The 16,964-nt window shown below is 37.9% G+C and overlaps 1 protein-coding gene across 1 annotated transcript in view; it reads left to right on the forward strand.

Annotated features, from left to right (window-relative positions):
- The window catches only part of UBE2R2 (ubiquitin conjugating enzyme E2 R2), a 91,689-nt gene that overhangs the window by 34,512 nt on the left and 40,213 nt on the right, over positions 1–16,964 (forward strand). The window lies entirely within an intron of this gene.

A 16,964-nucleotide genomic window follows, 5' to 3' on the forward strand; every position in this document is an offset into this window, starting at 1 on the left:
CGCGGAGCAACTAAGCCCGAGAGCAGACCCAATGCAACCAAAAATAAATAAATAAATACATTTATTAAAAAAAAATAAAGTCTTTATTGAATTTGTTGCAATATTGCGTCTGTCTTATGTTTTGGTTTTTTGGCCCCGAGGCATGTGGGATCTCAGCTCCCTGACCAGGGATCGAACCTGCACCCCCTGCATTGGAAGGGGGAGTCTTAACCATTGAGCCGCCAGGGAAGTCCCTCATTTTTATTTAAAAGTCCTGTTTGCTAACTCGAATACCTGGGTCATCTTTGAATTTGTTTCTATACTTTTTTCTTCTCTTGATTATCAGTCGTTATTCTGCCTTTCTGCAGAACAGTTTTTGTTTTGTTTTTTTCAATTGTATGCCAGGGCTTCCCTGGTGGCACAGTGGTTAAGAATCCGCCTGCCAATGCAGGGGACACGGGTTCGAGCCCTGGTCCAGGAAGATCCCACATGCTGTGGAGCAACTAAGCCTGCGCGCCACAACTACTGAGCCTGCGCTCTAGAGCCTGCAAGCCACAACTGCTGAACCCATGTGCCACAAATACTGAAGCCCGGGTGCCTAGAGCCCGTGCTCTGCAACAAGAGAAACAACTGCAGTGAGAAGCCCGCGCACTGCAACAAAGAGTAGCCCCCACTCGTTGCAACTAGAGAAAGCCGGCGCGCAGCAATGAAGACCCAACGCAGCCATACATACATACATACATACATATATACATAAATAAATAAATTGTATGCCAGATGTTGCATATAAAAGAATAGAGAGGCTAAGATATTTTTCTCCAAAGATGCTTTCCCCTTACTTCAGTTAGGTAAATAGGTTGTGGGGTTGTTCTCTTCAAACCAGTTCAAGGATTAATTTAGGTTGTAGCTTGGGTTACAGTTTTAGTAAGACTCAGTCTGTCTCTGTCCTTGTGCTTCTGATGTGCCACTATGGGCTTTTGATTGAGAGAGGTAAATCTTGGTTTCCTCAGCTTTGAATGACTGTAGGAGATTGAATTCTGGCCTTCGGAGGTTCTGAGTTTATTTTTTTACCCTCCAACACATTGCAGCTGTAAAATCTGAAAGGAGATTGTGTTTTTCTGTCAGTGCCCTAACGCCATCAAAATCCCTTAGGCAGGACTTCCCTGGTGGTCCAGTGGTGGAGACTCCACGCTTCCACTGCAGAGGCCATGGGTTCGAACCCTGGTTAGGGAACTAAAATCCCATATGCTGTGCGGCATGGCAAATAGATAGATAGATAGACAGACAGACAGACCATCCCTCCCTCCCTCCCTCCCTTGGGGAAAATTGATCATGTGTTTTTAAGCGTTTCCTGTCCTTCATTTCAGCTCTGTGTGAGCACCAAAAATTGAGCTGATTTCTTTCTTTTAGTAGCGTCCTTCTGCCTGTGCCCAGTCTGGTTTTTTAGCCTACCTCCAAAATTGGCAAATGCCCCCCAGAAAAAGAAAATGAAAAAAATGGCCAACAACTTCTGGCTCACCAAAAAGGGCTCTCCCCTTCTGAAATTTTAGTTCATACAGTTGTTACTTTTGTAGGTTTCCGAAATCTTTTTAAAAATACCATTTTTGCAAAACTGCTCCCCCAGATTATTGCAGTGGGAGCATTGGAAGCAGAACTGTCTTTTTAGTGTCTGAGTGAGTGACCGAAAGCTGACAAAGTTCTCAGTGCATGGACTGGGGGGGCTGGCAACTTTTAACTTCTTTATAGAGTGATCTGGCTGGCCTTTTCCTAATGGAACCTCCCAATGTCACTATCGTTAGGCCTTTCTCTTGGGTCTGTGAGTTTTCCCAGTGAAGGCTCTTCCATTTTTCTGTTTCTGGAGGGTAAGGGACTAACTGCCATCATCCTGTGTGTCACCTGGGGAAGAGGACTAGGGTTGTCAACATTTAGCATATTAACTTTTCCTTCATCCCCCCCCCCCATTTGCAGCATGGGGCTCCTGCCCCAATCTGAGCCTGATGTTGCCCAACTCAAAGACCTCCCCAGAGAATAAGGTGTCCATCTTCTGGCATGAGTACCCAGCTACATAAAGTAAGGGAGGGGATCTGAAAAATCTATCTGCTTCATAAATAAACTTTCAGGCAGTCTTCCTCCTCTTAGCCTCTTCATACTCCCACTTCTAGAGCAATTTGATACTTCCAGTTCTCAAGATTTTGGGGGATTGTATGTGTAAATTATGTTGGTTTTTTACTTTTCCCACCACCAGTTTAAGATTTGGCTTTCTCTGGTCATTTGGAATAATTTCTTTCATTTCCATCTGTTTTCTACTGTCCAGAATTTAATTGCTGTTGTCTCTTTGCCAATTGTCTTTGTCCTTGTGTGTGCTTATTTTTTTTAATCCCTATATTTTAACTTTTAGTGGATTTTGAGAGTGGGCAAAAATAGAACTGTGCCTGTTCAGTCTATAGCACTAAAAAAAGGTAATATGGTTTCAAATTCATAAGGTATAAAAGGAGACATATAGCAAAAAGTTAGTCTGAATAATCTATTTTTTCTCTGTTGATTTGAAATGCTACCTTTATCATGATCCAAATTCCCCTGTTTACTTGAGTCTATTTCTGTTGTTTGTTAACATTAATCTCTACCTAGTTCTACTTATTTTGGCTTAGAATATATTTTTAATGTCTGTTAGGGTTATTGCCCTCTCATTACTTTTGTTTTTCCCTGAGAAATTTCTTGGCTGTTCTTCCTTATTTTTTTGTATGAATCTTTGAATCAAATTAGCTAGCCGCCCCCCGACCCCAATCCTTTCAGTGTATATATTTTTTGTCGTTGCATTTTTTGTTGTTTACATTTATAAATTAGTTTGAAGAGAGTTGACATCTTGATATATTAAAATCTTTCTCTGACCTTCCATTTATTCGAAGCTTCTTTTTCGTTTCTTTCAGACTTCAGACATTTTAGGGGTGTGTGTGTGTTTTTTAATTGTATTTTTTTTTTGGTAAATAAAGACTATTTTCTTAGAGCAGTTTTAGGTTCACAGCAAAATTAAGAGGAAGGTACAGAGGTTTCCCATATATCCTCTGCCCCCATGCATGTATAGCTTTCCTCATTGTCAGCATCCCCCAGCAGAGAGGTATATTTGTTATAATTGATGAACCTACATTGACACATCACAGTCAGCTATAGGCTGTAGTTTACATTAAGGTTCACTCTTGGTCCTGTACATTCACAAATGTAGGACAACATGTATCCATCATTGGAGTATAATACAGAGTATTTTCACTGTCCTAAAAATCCTCTGTGCTCTGCCTGTTCACCCTGACACTCCCCAACCACTGGCAAATACTGATCTTTTTTCTGTCATCATAGTTTTATCTTTTTCAGAATGTCCTATATTTGGAATCATATAGTATGTTGCCTTTTCAGATTGGCTTTTACTTAGAAATATGCACTGAGGATGTCCATGTCTTTTAGTGGCTTGATAGCTCATTTCTTTTTTATCACTGAGTAATATTCCATTGTCTGGATGCATCACGATTTGCTTATCTATTTACCTATTGAAGGACATCTTGGTTGCTTCCAGGTTTTGGCAATTATGAATAAGGCTGCTATAAACATTCATGTACAGGTTTTTATGTGGACATAAGTTTTCAACTGATTTGGGTTTTAAATACCAAGGAGCACAAGTGCTGGATTGTATGATAAGAGTATGTTTAATTTTGTAAGAGACTGCCAACTGTCTTTCAAAGTGGCTGTATCACTTTGTATTCCCACCAGGAATAAATGAGAGTTCTGTTAGTTCCTAATCCTCACCAGCATTTGGTGTTTGTCAGTGTTTTGGATTTTTATATATATATATAAATTTAATTAATTAATCAATTTATTTATGGCTGCATTGGGTCTTCGTTGCTGCGTGCGGGCTTTCTCTAGTTGCAGCGAGTGGGAGCTACTCCTCGTTGTGGTGTGCGGGCTTCTTGTTGCGGTGGCTTCTCTTGTTGTGGAGCATGGGCTCTAGGCACGCGGGCTTCAATAGTTGTGGTGCGTGGGCTTCAATTGTTGTGGCACATGGGCCCTAGAGCACAGGCTCGGTAGTTGTGGCCCATGGGCTTAGTTGCTCCATGGCATGGGGGATCTTCGCGGACCAGGGCTCGAACCTGTGTCCCCTGCATTGGCAGGCGGATTCTTAACTACTGCGCCACCAGGGAAGCCCAGTGTTTTGGATTTTAACCAGTCTAATAGGTATGTAGTGGAATCTCATTGTTTTAACTTGCAATTCCTATGATGTGTAATGTTGAGAATATTTTCATATGCTTCTTTGCCATCTGTATATCTTCCTTAGTGAGATGTCTGTTCATATATTTTGCCCGTTTTTAAGTCAGGTTGTTCATTTTCTTACTGTTGAGCTTTAAGAGGTCTTTGTATATTTTGGATAAGTCTTTTATCAGATGTGTCTTATGCAAATATTTTCTCCTAGTGTGTGGCTTGTCTTTTCAGTCTCTTGGCAGTGTCTTCCACAGAGCATGTTTTTAATTTTAATGAAGTTCAACTGATCAATTCTTTTGTGCCTTTGGCATTATATCTGAAAAGTTATTACCAAATCCAAGATCATTTAGAATTTTTTCCTATGTTACATTCTAGGAGTTTTATGGTTTATGTTTTACTTTAGGTCTGTGATCCATTTTGAGTTAATTTTTGTGAAGGGTGTAAGGTCTGTGTCTAGATACCTATTTTTACACAAATCGCACACTTAATTTGCAGCACCCTTCTTTTTTTCCCTTAATATATACTTTCCGTATTATTAAAGAGTATCTTCATCCTTTTTCTTTAGTTATTAATTTTGCACATTTAAGTTTATTGCTAAGTAATTAATCTTTATTGTTATTTCAAACAGGGTATTTGCTTCTATTTTCTAAATAGATTTTTGTATGTGGGAGTACTATTGAATTTATTGGTGTTAAATTTGTACCAGCACCCAAATGGATTCTGTTAACATTTGAAATAATTTTCCAGTTGATTCTTTTTAGATTTCCAAGTAAATCATATAACTGAAAATCATGATAGTTTTCTAATTTTTGCACTTTTCTTTTTCCTGTTAATTACATTGACTGGTATATGCAGAATAATGTTAAAAACTATAATGATAAAGAATATCCTTATCTTCTTTCTGACTTTACTGAGGGTGCTTGGGGCACTTATCAAAGATTATATTGGGTTATGGGTTAGACATATGTGCTTTACTATATTAGTGAAGTATCTGGCTTTTTAAAAAATAGTCAAGAATGGATGTTGAATTCTGTTGCATGAGCTTTCAGTATCTTTGGTGATGATCATCTGGTTTTTCACTCCCAATTCTATTAACCATTGAACCATTTGATAAATAAATAAACCTGGTGGCGTATGGTTATTATTTAGAACCAGTTAAGGAAGGTGGAGAAGGTCTAGACTTGCCCACTTGTTTGGAATAAGACTGCCTGGAACTGAACCAGCCTCACACATGTAGAAAAACGGTCCAGTCTAATGGGCTGGGCAATTTTCAGGCCAAGATGAGTCTAATCTGAGATGAGAATATTGTCTTAACAGAGATTTACAGAGTTAATAATAGGCACTGTTTATTTTTATTTATTTATTTATTTTTTGATGTGGACTATTTTTAAAGTCTTTATTGAATTTGTTACAATATTGCTTCTGTTTTATGTTTTTGGTTTTTTTGGCCACGAGGCACGTGGGATCTTAGCTCCTCAACCAGGGATCAAACCTGCTCCCCCTGCACTGGAAGGCGAAGTCTTAACCACTGGACTGCCAGGGAAGTCCCAGGCACTGTTTGAGTGATTAACATGTGCCTTGCCCTGTGCTAAGGGGAATTAAAAAAAATATATATATATATAGAGAGAGAGAGAGACAGAGAGAGAGTAATATCCAGACTCCATTAGTTACTAGATGTGTGACCTTGTGCAAATTTCTAAAATTCTTTTTATTTATCTTCCTCTTTGTAATAAGGGTTTGATGATAATACCTACCTCATAGGTGGTTTTAAGAATTAAATGAGTTAAGGGAATTCCCTGGTAGTCCAGTGGTTAGGACTCCTCGCTTTCACTGCCAAAGGCCCGGGTTCAATCCCTGGTCAGGGAACAAAGATTCTGCAAGTCACATGGCGCGGCCAAAAATAAATAAATAAATAAATAAATAAGTTAATATATGTAAAAAATGTAGAGCAGTGCCTGGCACATAGTAAGCACTCAGTAAGTGAGAACTGCTACTATTATACTTATATTCCTTGCAGCATCCCCATGAGGTGAGTATCACTGAACCAGTTCTATATATGTGGGGAAACTAAGGCAGGGAGTTTAAGAGTCCAGGGTTACACAGATTCCTGGTTCTTTAGTTTATTAAGTCCGTCTGCCTTAGTTTTGTCCTGGCTCCCAAAGCAGGATACTTGGATATTCAAACAGGGAGATTTGTCAAGAAGTTGTCTGCTAAGAGGACCAGATAGATCCCTGCTACTGGAGTTTGGAGCAGAGTACAGCCTTCAGGAAGACATTGGCCATGGTAAACAGAAACTGAATATACTTTTAGAACAAGAACTTAAGAATTAGAGTTGGGGCATACGTTGGCATTTGGGCTGGATGAAAGAGGTTGGAGTCCAGTAATTAGACCATTCAGGATTCAAGTGAGTCTGAGGATTGAGGGCTTTATTTATTTATTTATTTTTTAAAATTTATTTTACTTATTTATTTATTTTTGGCTGCGTTGGGTCTTCGTTGCTGCGCACGGGCTTTCTCTGGTTGCGGAGACCGGGGGCTACTCTTCGATGCAGTGTGTGGGCTTCTCACTGTGGTGGCTTCTCTTGTTGCGGAGCATGGGCTCTAGGCTCGCGGGCTCAGTAGTTGTGGCTTGCGGGCTCTAGAGCGCAGGCTCAGTAGTCGTGGCACATGGGCTTAGGCGCTCCGCGGCATGTGGGATCCTCCCAGACCAGGGATCAAAACCGTGTCCCCTGCACTGGCAGGCGGATTCCCAACCACTGCGCCACCAGGGAAGTCCTGGTTGAGGGTTTTAAATAGTAAGTCAGAATTGTCCCTGGGAGTTAGAGATGCACTGATTCTGTGGATGTTGAAAGTGGCGATAGCTAGCTATAGGTACGATTATGGGAGAAACTGGGAAGAGTAAATCACCTGTATTTACTCTTCTTCTCATCATACTAGACCTGCTGTTGCCCTGATAACAGCTGGACTCATGAGCTGCTGAACTCATGGTTTAGATGCCCTTTGCAATAACCTGCGTCCTGATGGCTGATAACTTAACTGACCTGCCTATCTGGATTCCTGACTTCTGGCTTACTCTTTTTCCTCCAAATCCTGCTAATTTAGTTTCCTTACTGCCTTCCCATTACTGATTTGACACTTGCTTCTTTCTTTTAATTAAATTTATTTTTCATTTATAAAAATAACTCATATATATAGTTTTAAAAGTCAAATATACTATAAAGTTTATAAGGAACATTAGTTCCTTACCACTCCCCACTACTCAAAAGCAACCTCTTCAGACAGGGAGGTTTGTCACGAAGTTGTCTGGTAAGAGGACCAGATATCTCTTGTAGCTGTTTTAGAAATGGAGAGAAAGTGAGTCTTCAGTTACTCCCATGGTTATGTCTAGCATAAAGCCACACCTGAGGTGAGCCTTACCCCCAGACTCAGTCACATATATTTTTAAACCAGTTTTTTGTTATTGTTCCTAGGATTGAATTAATAATCATACTTATCAATTCATGGCTCTTTATCATTATTTTGCCTATACCAGACCTTTTCTTTTGTTGGTTGGTATGTATATATGTATCCATTTCTTTTTATTCCCATTCCATTTCTCTCCTTCTCCTATCCCTTGAGCAACCATTCAAATTTATGAATATCCTTTGGTAGGTACTCTTTTTAAAATGATTTATCTATTTATTTATTTTTGGCTGCATTGGGTCTTCGTTGCTGCGCGTGGGCTTTCTCTAGTTGTGAGCTGGGGCTACTCTTCGTTGCGGTGCGCGGGCTTCTCATTGCAGTGGCTTCTCCTGTTGCGGAGCACCGGCTCTAGGGCGGGTGGGCTTCAGTAGTTGTGGCTCACGGGCTCTAGAGCGCAGGCTCAGTAGTTGTGGTGCATGGGCTTAGTTGCTCCGAGGCATGTGGGATCTTCCAGGACCAGGGCTCCAACTCATGTCCCCTGCATTGGCCAGGCGGATTCTTAACCACTGCGCCACCAGGGAAGTCCCAAGATTAATTTTTAACAGAGAAAAAGGCAAGTGAGTAGGTCATTTATGTAGGAACTGTCTTCCAGGACTGCAAAAAAATTTTCAAGTACTGTTTATTTAAGGCCTACCCTCAGGACTTGTTCTGGCTATGTAAAAGAATTCTCTCTTCCAAAGCAAGTCTTAGTGTCTAACTTTTCTATTTTAATTCTATTATGTATTATCACCATTCTTGAATTATTTTCAAATTTCTGCCGATTATCCACCCACAACATTTTCTTTTTGGATCTTAGGTGCAGAGAGTTAAATTAATCATAATCCTCAGTTTATAGCCCATTGTTGTCATTGGTCTGTGCAAATTATACCTCTCATTATTTCCTTCCTTTTATCCCCAAACTCCACTTTCATTTCTCTCCTCCTGCCATAGGCAGCCTTTCTACTTTACTTGTTCTTGTTCCTATAAAATGTGTTTTGTTCATGTACATGTACTTTATGTTATTTAGGTATTGTTTTTCCTATTTCTTTCTATTAATTTTTTTCCTCCTAAGCAGTATATTTTAAAGATCCATCCATGTTGCTGTGTATACACCTAATTGCTCATGACTGTTACTTAATATTGTAGTATGAGTCCATCACAATTTAGCTGTTGATTTTCAATGATGACCACCCAGGTTGACCCCATCTTTACTTTGTGATTGTCACTGCTATATGTAGTGAACATCCAGGTATGGCTCTTGTTATGTACCTTTATGAGAATTTCTTTGGAATATAGAGCCAGGAGCAGAATTGCTGGATTATAGGGGATGCATACTTAATTTGACTGAAGAGTGTAGGATTGTTCTCTAGTATAGGGAATAGAATAGGGAAGAAATGAATCTGTACTCTTAATTAACAGTGCATGATATTTCTTTTATCTTTGCCAACACTTAACAATATGCAGCTTTCTTATTTTGGCCAATCTATAAATGTACGTACTGTCCTTCTTTGTCTGTTAAAGGCATTTTTTGGTCTTGAATTGCATTTTATCAGATTGCTTTTCCAGCTTCTTTTAGCGTATTTTTTCTTAGTACATTTTTCTATCCTTTTATTTTTTCCAATTGTTTTTAATCTTATAGATAACAAATTGTTGGGTTTTGGAACAGCTGGATTGAGAACTAAAATAAGCATGGTAGTATATTTAAGGAAATAAAGAATTGAAATGGTATTTGTTGTCTGGTTCTATCTGTCTCTTTTTTTTTTTTTAATTTTTATCTATTTATTTATTTTTGGCTGCCTTGGGTCTTCGTTGCTGTGCGCGGGCTTTCTCTAGTTGCAGCGAGCGGGGGCTATTCTTCATTGAGGCACACGGGCTTCTCATTGCGGTGGCTTCTCTTGTTGTGGAGCACGGGCTCTAGGCACGCGGGCTTCAGTAGTTGTGGCACGTGGGCTCAGTAGTTGTGCCTCGCGGGCTCTAGAGCGCAGGCTCAGTAGTTGTGGTGCACGGGCTTAGTTGCTCCGTGGCATGTGGCATCTTCCCGGACCAGGGCTCGAACCCATGTCCCCTGCATTGGCAGGCGGATTCTTAACCCCAATTCTTAACTGGGGAAGTCCTCTATCTGTCTCTTATTATAGTTGTATGTATCTTCAGGTGATTATTTTGGTTCATTAGCTGCTTTTTCCTGAGGTTTTCAGCTACTGTGTTTGGTTTTCAGCTACTATTTTGGGGAAATAAAGTCCAGGTCGAAGTCTGTGTACATTTCTAGGGGAAGAATGAGCCCCAGGCACCATAAAATCAGTGTCGGTCCTTCCTGTTTGCTGCCACTTTACCATACAACAACACTGGACAGGGTTTTACTTTGAAACTCATGGGAAAAAGTAGTGGAAGGAGGCCTTAGATTATAATCTATCCTCCCTGGGGATCTGGAGGAGGAAAGGAAGAAAGGCTTGGAAGAGTGAATGTCGAGGGTAAGCTAATCACCTTGCACCCGTTTTCCTCAGTGCCTTACAGTAGCAAGGCTTTTTTTTTTTTTTTTTTAACATCTTTATTGGAGTATAATTGCTTTACATTGTTGTGTTAGTTTCTGCTGTATAACAAAGTGAATCAGCTATATGTATACATATATCCCTATATCCCCTCTCTCTTGTGTCTCCCTCCCACCCTCCCTATCCCACCCCTCTAGGTGGTCACAAAGCACCGAGCTGATCCCCCTGTAGTAGCAAGACTTTTGCACTGTCCTGACTTTACACTGCAAAGTGTGATTAGACTGTTGATTTATTTGGAGAAAGGAACAGGCAGTCATTATCCCAAAGCATAAACAGGGGAGAACTAAGGACAAAATGTAAAAACTTTTCACCACCCTGTTCTTTCACCACCCTCCCCACAGGCAGTCTTTATTTAGTTTTACTTTTATCAAAGTAATATGTGTATATAGTTGTGGGGTTTTTTGGGGTTTTGGGGGGGGTTTTGGTAACTTTATACCCTTTGAACATCAACTTCCTCATTTCCCCTCCCCCCATTCCCTGGCAACCACCATTCTGTTCTCTGCTTCTGTGAGTTTTGACTATTTTATAGATACCTCATATAAGTGGAATCATGCAATATTTGTCCTTCTGTAACTGACTGACTTCACTTAGCACAGTGCCATCCATGTTGTTGCAAATGGTGGGGTTTCCTTCTTTTTTAAGGATGAATAATATCCTGTTGTATGTATATACCACATTTCCTTTTGTCTGTTAGTCTGTTGATGGACATTTGAATTCTTGGGATATTTTGGCTATTGTGAATAATGTGTACATAGTTATTAAAAAATACTTCTAGATTTATGATGTTAAATAGCAGTACCCTGTTTTACCTATTCCCTCCTATATTTCCTCTTTTCAGTCTTGTTTTCTGATACAGTTTTTACCTCCAGATTTCTAAATGATGTGCTGATACTGTAAATGATTTTTCAATTTTTAACATTTTCTTTTGAATTGCTGTTATGGAACCTAACAGTTTAGTCATCTTATACAAGTGATCTAGAGATGATTTAAAGTATATGGAAGGATGTGTGTAGGTTAATGCAAATACTATGCTATTTTATATAAAGGGACTTGGAGCACCCTCAGAGTTTGGTATCCATGGGGGTCCTGAAACCATGGATACTGAGGGACAACTATATACGTAAGTATTATGTTGACTCCGTCGCCAGCTGTACAGTGTGATTACATTTCCTTTCTTGGAATAGCTTTTATTTTTCCTGGAGTTAATAATTGTTTTCCCATTTTCCTTGGTTTCCTTTGTCACTCTCATTTCTGATTCTAAATTCTCTAATAGAATTGTAAAACCCCTTTGAATACTGTTTTCCATATGGTCAAATAGATTATTCTTGATTTCGTTTTAGGTCTTTTATCATTTATTATACTTACCTTACTTTGGAGGCTTCTCTGGAAACTCCAGTCCTTTAGTTCTGGGAAATTTTATTAAATTCTTTAATTCTCTTTCTGACATTTTCTTTTCTCTCTTTCTGGAACTCCTATTAGTTAGATGATGAGTTAGATTGATTCTCTAATTTTCATGTTCTCTTGTGTTTTCTGCATTTTTGTCTTTTTGTTCTACTCTCAATAATTTTCTCAACTTTAATCTTCACAGTCTTTTGAAATGCGTTTTAAAATTTTGGTTATTTTAAAAACTTTATTACTGAAATGTAAACATAAACAAGAGTGGGGAGAGAATCTTAAAATGAACTATGATCTACCTATCACCCAGTTTAGTGATTAACATTTTGCCAGTGTTTCATTTCTTTCTAGTTTCTGAGAGCAGGTTTAGACATCATGCCATAATTCAATATGCTTCTCTAACTATGGTTATCTTGTTATTAACTGGAAGGCTTTCTTTTTCCAAGTTTACCCCTTTCATAACTTAATGTTACTGTTTTGTGAAACAAACAGATTATCTGAAGATATTAATTATAGTGTTGTTTTTCATTCTTTTCATTTGTCTCTATCTTCTTAGTTGCTTTTTACTTTTTTTTCTTCTAATTTTGCCTCTCATTTTGGAGGTTTTCCTCAAATTTCTAGTTTTCTTTAGCCCTTGATTTATATTTAAGAGTGAATCACTAAGACGCTGCAAGTGGGAAACTGTGTGAGTGCACCTTGTTGATTAGTGGGTCTCAACGAGTTTAGATTAGGGCATCGACCTTTTTATGGGAAACCCACAAGTATCAGCATCTATAGGCCTTTTCTCTTGAGTGAGTAGTTTCTCTGGATAGGATTCCTCTAATCTTCCACCTGAGAGAGAAAAGACTGGTGTCTGGATTGGGTACATGAATGGGACAAGCCTGTGGTTTTAGCATTTAGTTACAGAATTTAATTTAATCTCCTTGTTTTTCAATAAATCTTACTTCTGCTCTCAGCTAGTGGTTCTCTTGTTTAACCTTCCCAGAGTACAAACCTTCTGCCATGTAGGGGTAGTCACCTGACTGAAGAGCCAGAGGAAGAGATTTATGTGTTTAACTGTTTATAACTTTATACACCTTTTATCCTTTTATTTTCAGCCCCGTCTCACACCTTGACTTTCAAACTGTTTCGATCCTAAGCCTTTTCAGGTTTATCTATACACAAGAGCTTGCTTCAACCCCTCATTCTCTCCCCCCCCCCCACCCCATCCTGTTAGGTTTCAGCCTTCTACCAGTCTGCTAAATTCATCTTTTTTCACATTGCAATATTCTCTCAATATCTGGTCCACTGTCCTCTTCTATTTTCTTTATCCTTTTGATTTTATATATATCTTTATTCTTCTTATGGTCTTTTTGTTAGGGTTTCAGAAGAGAATAGAGGTGAATACTTAAGTTTCTTCTTCTGTGTTCAAACCACAATTAGTATTGACTTTTAAATAATTTTAGGTTAGAAAGTGTTATTTCCTGTGATAAACTGTACTTGAAAGTCATATTAGGTATTATTTAATTTATACGGTAGTATTTAGTCTTGTGTGTGTGTGTGTGTGTGTGTGAGAAAAATAACTCAGCTAGCTGATCAGACTGGCTAGATTGTTAACCTTTTATGCTTTAACTATGCAAAAAATTGACTAATTGTTGAAAGGCATGCAAGCTGTTTTGCTTATAGTAGTAGTATACAGTGACTTAAGAATTTTTTGTCGTTCAGAATTGTTCCTTAATAAGGGCTAAATCCTTAAAGGGGTAGCTTTTTTCATTTTTTTACATATAAGTTAGGAAGTCTTGGGTCATATTTCTGTTTTATACTACTCTAAGTCTAAGACACTAACTTTTTTAGGCACTAATAACTGCTCATTTAGACTTTTTTTTTTTTTTGGAACTCATGGAATAATCGCATATAGTAAAAGCTAACCTATTCACTCATTGCAGATAAAATACTTAGGCACTTTCACATATCTACCTGTAGTACATTACTGAGTGATGTAAATAACAGTTTTGATGTAGTATCCTGATGTATCTTCAGAATCCTCTCAGGAAGGCTAAGTTAGATGTAGAAAGATGGCTTTTTACCATTATTGTGAGGTAGTGCTCTTTATTCTCCTATAAAATGTCTTCTTACTGTTATATTCTAATCAGAGATTAAAGAAAATATGAAGACAGTTACCAGGGGAACAGGTGAAGGCAATAATTATACTTCGTTAAGCTTAGGTTTTTTGGAAATTGATGATCTATAATAATACGGTATAAATGTTAAATTTCTAATTATAATTATTACTAAACTATTGTATTCCACTCTAGGACTATGCCATGTAATAGTCTATTTTCTTTACATTTCAGTTTATAGAAGAGTTCATTTTAATGTCTTTTAAAAATACACTATGAGTTATGGTTCCTGTATTTGGGAGCAGAAATGCAAGTACTTTGAAAGCCATTTAGCCTTTATAAATTCTTACTTTGAAAATGTTCATTATCTCATCAGTATATGTAATTGCTACTATAGTGTCGCTTTGTATATTTTATCTCTTGGTAGATTAATACCTGCCCTAAGCTGACACACTTGGATCCTCATGAAAACAGCTGAACTAGGAAGGACAATTTATATTTAAATTTGTTTAGGCTCATTGCCCAAGTTTAGTTTAGAATTCCTGCCCTACCTGACAGTTTGACCCTTGAGAATATCCCTGTTTTAACATGGAAGGTCATCATAAAGTCTTAAGACTGGGATGGACTTGTAGGTACTGTTTTTCTTTTTATGTCTTTATTTTGGAAAACTTATTAGAAGTAGGATTTTTTTCCCCTATGTTTTTGTGTGACATAGAAGACCTTATTTAAGCTTCTTTTTGTTTTACAGAATGATTTTTGTACTCAATAAAACACAATTTGATTATTTAAAAATAAATTTAATGTTTAGCATATAATCCTTGTGGGTGTTCAAGCTATTTTATTTTAATATAATTGCATTTAGGAATGCACATTTTCCAAGTAATTTTGCCAAAGGAAATTCTCTTAATTGGGAATAACACTTTCATGACATGCCAAATATTGATACATAAGCCTCTTTTTCTCCTGACATCTTAGCCTTTGGTATAAGTTTGTATTTTATTGCCTCTGATTCCTAATGGCTTTTCCCTAACATTTTTCTATCATTAGTTAGGTCTCAAACAGCAAGTACCATTTTGAGAGAGTGAGGATGCAACGTCTTGTTATGTTGGCATGGCATAATATTCCATAGCACTCTTTGGCTAAGTAAAAACATTGCTGCCAATACCTTTTCTAAATGAGTTCTTGTATGTCACATATGTTCATTGTTGAATTCATATGTATTTGAAATCCGAATTTTCACAGATCCATGGTTGTATAACATCAGATACCCATTTTTTACTTGTTTGTCATGTCTGACACCTACTTTTTTTCTTTCTGGGGGTGGTGTGGTAAAAGAATATGAGTTGATTCAGTGTTAAGTTTTAACAAGCTATTCTTCAGTAATTAGATAATGCAAGATAAGATCTAGCTTTGTCCTCTGCAATTTTACTGAGGATCTATTTTCTGTACTTGAGAAATTCTTGATTTTGAAAAAAGATGACAAGTAATTATATTAAGCTTTATTATTATTTGACAGAGTAAAATATGGATTAGTGAAGAAAGGGGTTTTAAATCTTTTCATTCTGTTTCTTCTCCAGATGATTGTCACTGGAGGTATCGTTTGTTGATCTGCTTTCATCTTTGGTAATAAAATGTTATTGCTTGTCATTTGATATGAGAAACAGAGCCAAGAGTTAGCGATTTGTTCCTTTTTCTCTTTTGCCATTGCCACTATCAAAATCTAGACTTTTGCCCCCTTCATATCTGGTGAGTTAATTTAAACCCCTTCAGCTGTCATGCATACCCTTATCAAATACCTCCTTGCTCATTATGTCAGTCTCCTGCTCGAGAAACTGTAGTGCCTTTCCCTGGTGTTTAGTTGGGTAGGAATGCAGAAGATAGTATATATAGGCAGAATACTATTAGATTCCTTTTCTTCTTTTGATAAACTTGATGCTTCGCATATATTTCTCTCTGCTTGGCTGAATTATATGCTGTATACTCTCATTTCCCACTGGTATATACAAAAAATTTATATTTGTAAAAGTTGCTGACTCATTTTGCATATAGGAGTGGTTTTCTATCTAAATTTCTCAAAGTCCTGGAGAGTCCATGAAAAGGCTGCTAAGTAGTAGAATGCGTTTCTCTGTTTTTGGCTTGTTCGCATCCTTTACCTGTTTTACTACAGACAGGTTTGTCTTTATGCTTTGATTTAGAAACATTCTTTATGTAAGTATGTTAACCTTTTGTCAGAAGTTATATACATCTTCCCTAGTTTGTGGTTTTGCCTTTAACCATATTTATGGTGTATTTTGCTGTGTAATGTGGAATTGTTTAATTTTCATGTTATAAAATTCATCAATCATTTTCTTTAGGGTGTTTAACCTTTGCTGTCATGCCTAGAGAAAGTACATGATGGAATTAAAGTTTTTCATGAAAAATGTAGAGAGAAAATAATTCATCTTTTTTTTTTTGGCTGTACTTCATGGCTTGCGGGATTTATGTTCCCCTGACCAGGGATCGAACCCGGGCTCCGGCAGTGAGAGCGCTGAGTCCTAGCCACTGAACCACCAGGGAATTCCCTATAAATTGTTCTTTATTTTTTATCTTACTGTACCATTTTACAATTGCTTATGCATAATCATTTTTAACTTGTCTTAGGTACACTCTCCCAATATAGCATCAAAACTGGTTAGTAATTTTATCTGCCATTGTTCCACATATGTGAACATCTGAGGTGCTAAAGATACCTTGTTAATAAAGGCAGAAAAAGCTGAGAGGAAAAATCCCTTAGCACTAGAATGCCTTTTCTTGTGACTGAAAGCATACTAGCTTTTTAGCTTTTTTTTTTTTTAAATAAAATATTTATTTATTTATTTAGGCTGCGCCTGGTCTTAGTTGCGGCATGGGGACTCTTACTTGCGGCATGCATGCAGTATCTAGTTCCCCGACCAGGGAGTGAACCCAGGCCCTCTGCATTGGGAGCATGGAGACTACCCACTGGACCACCAGGGAAGTGTCCCGCTTTTTAGCTTTGAGCTCATATGTTCAGAAGATCAGGAACCCAGGATGTCTTGCCCTGGCTGCCAACGGTCCCATCATTCTTAGGTTATCCATAACAAATCATTCATGGATTACCTGTAACACAGTTATGTAGTAGGAACTCTGTGAGAGGCCAAAATGCTACATAATTGTTAATAGCAATTAACTATATTTTTCAAAAGTTGTTGTCAAATTAATATATGTAAATGGTTTGAAGAGTCTGATAATCCTGCAGGATT

Source organism: Eubalaena glacialis, chromosome 9, assembly GCF_028564815.1.
Source record: "Eubalaena glacialis isolate mEubGla1 chromosome 9, mEubGla1.1.hap2.+ XY, whole genome shotgun sequence".
NCBI classification, from domain to species: Eukaryota; Metazoa; Chordata; class Mammalia; order Artiodactyla; family Balaenidae; genus Eubalaena; species Eubalaena glacialis.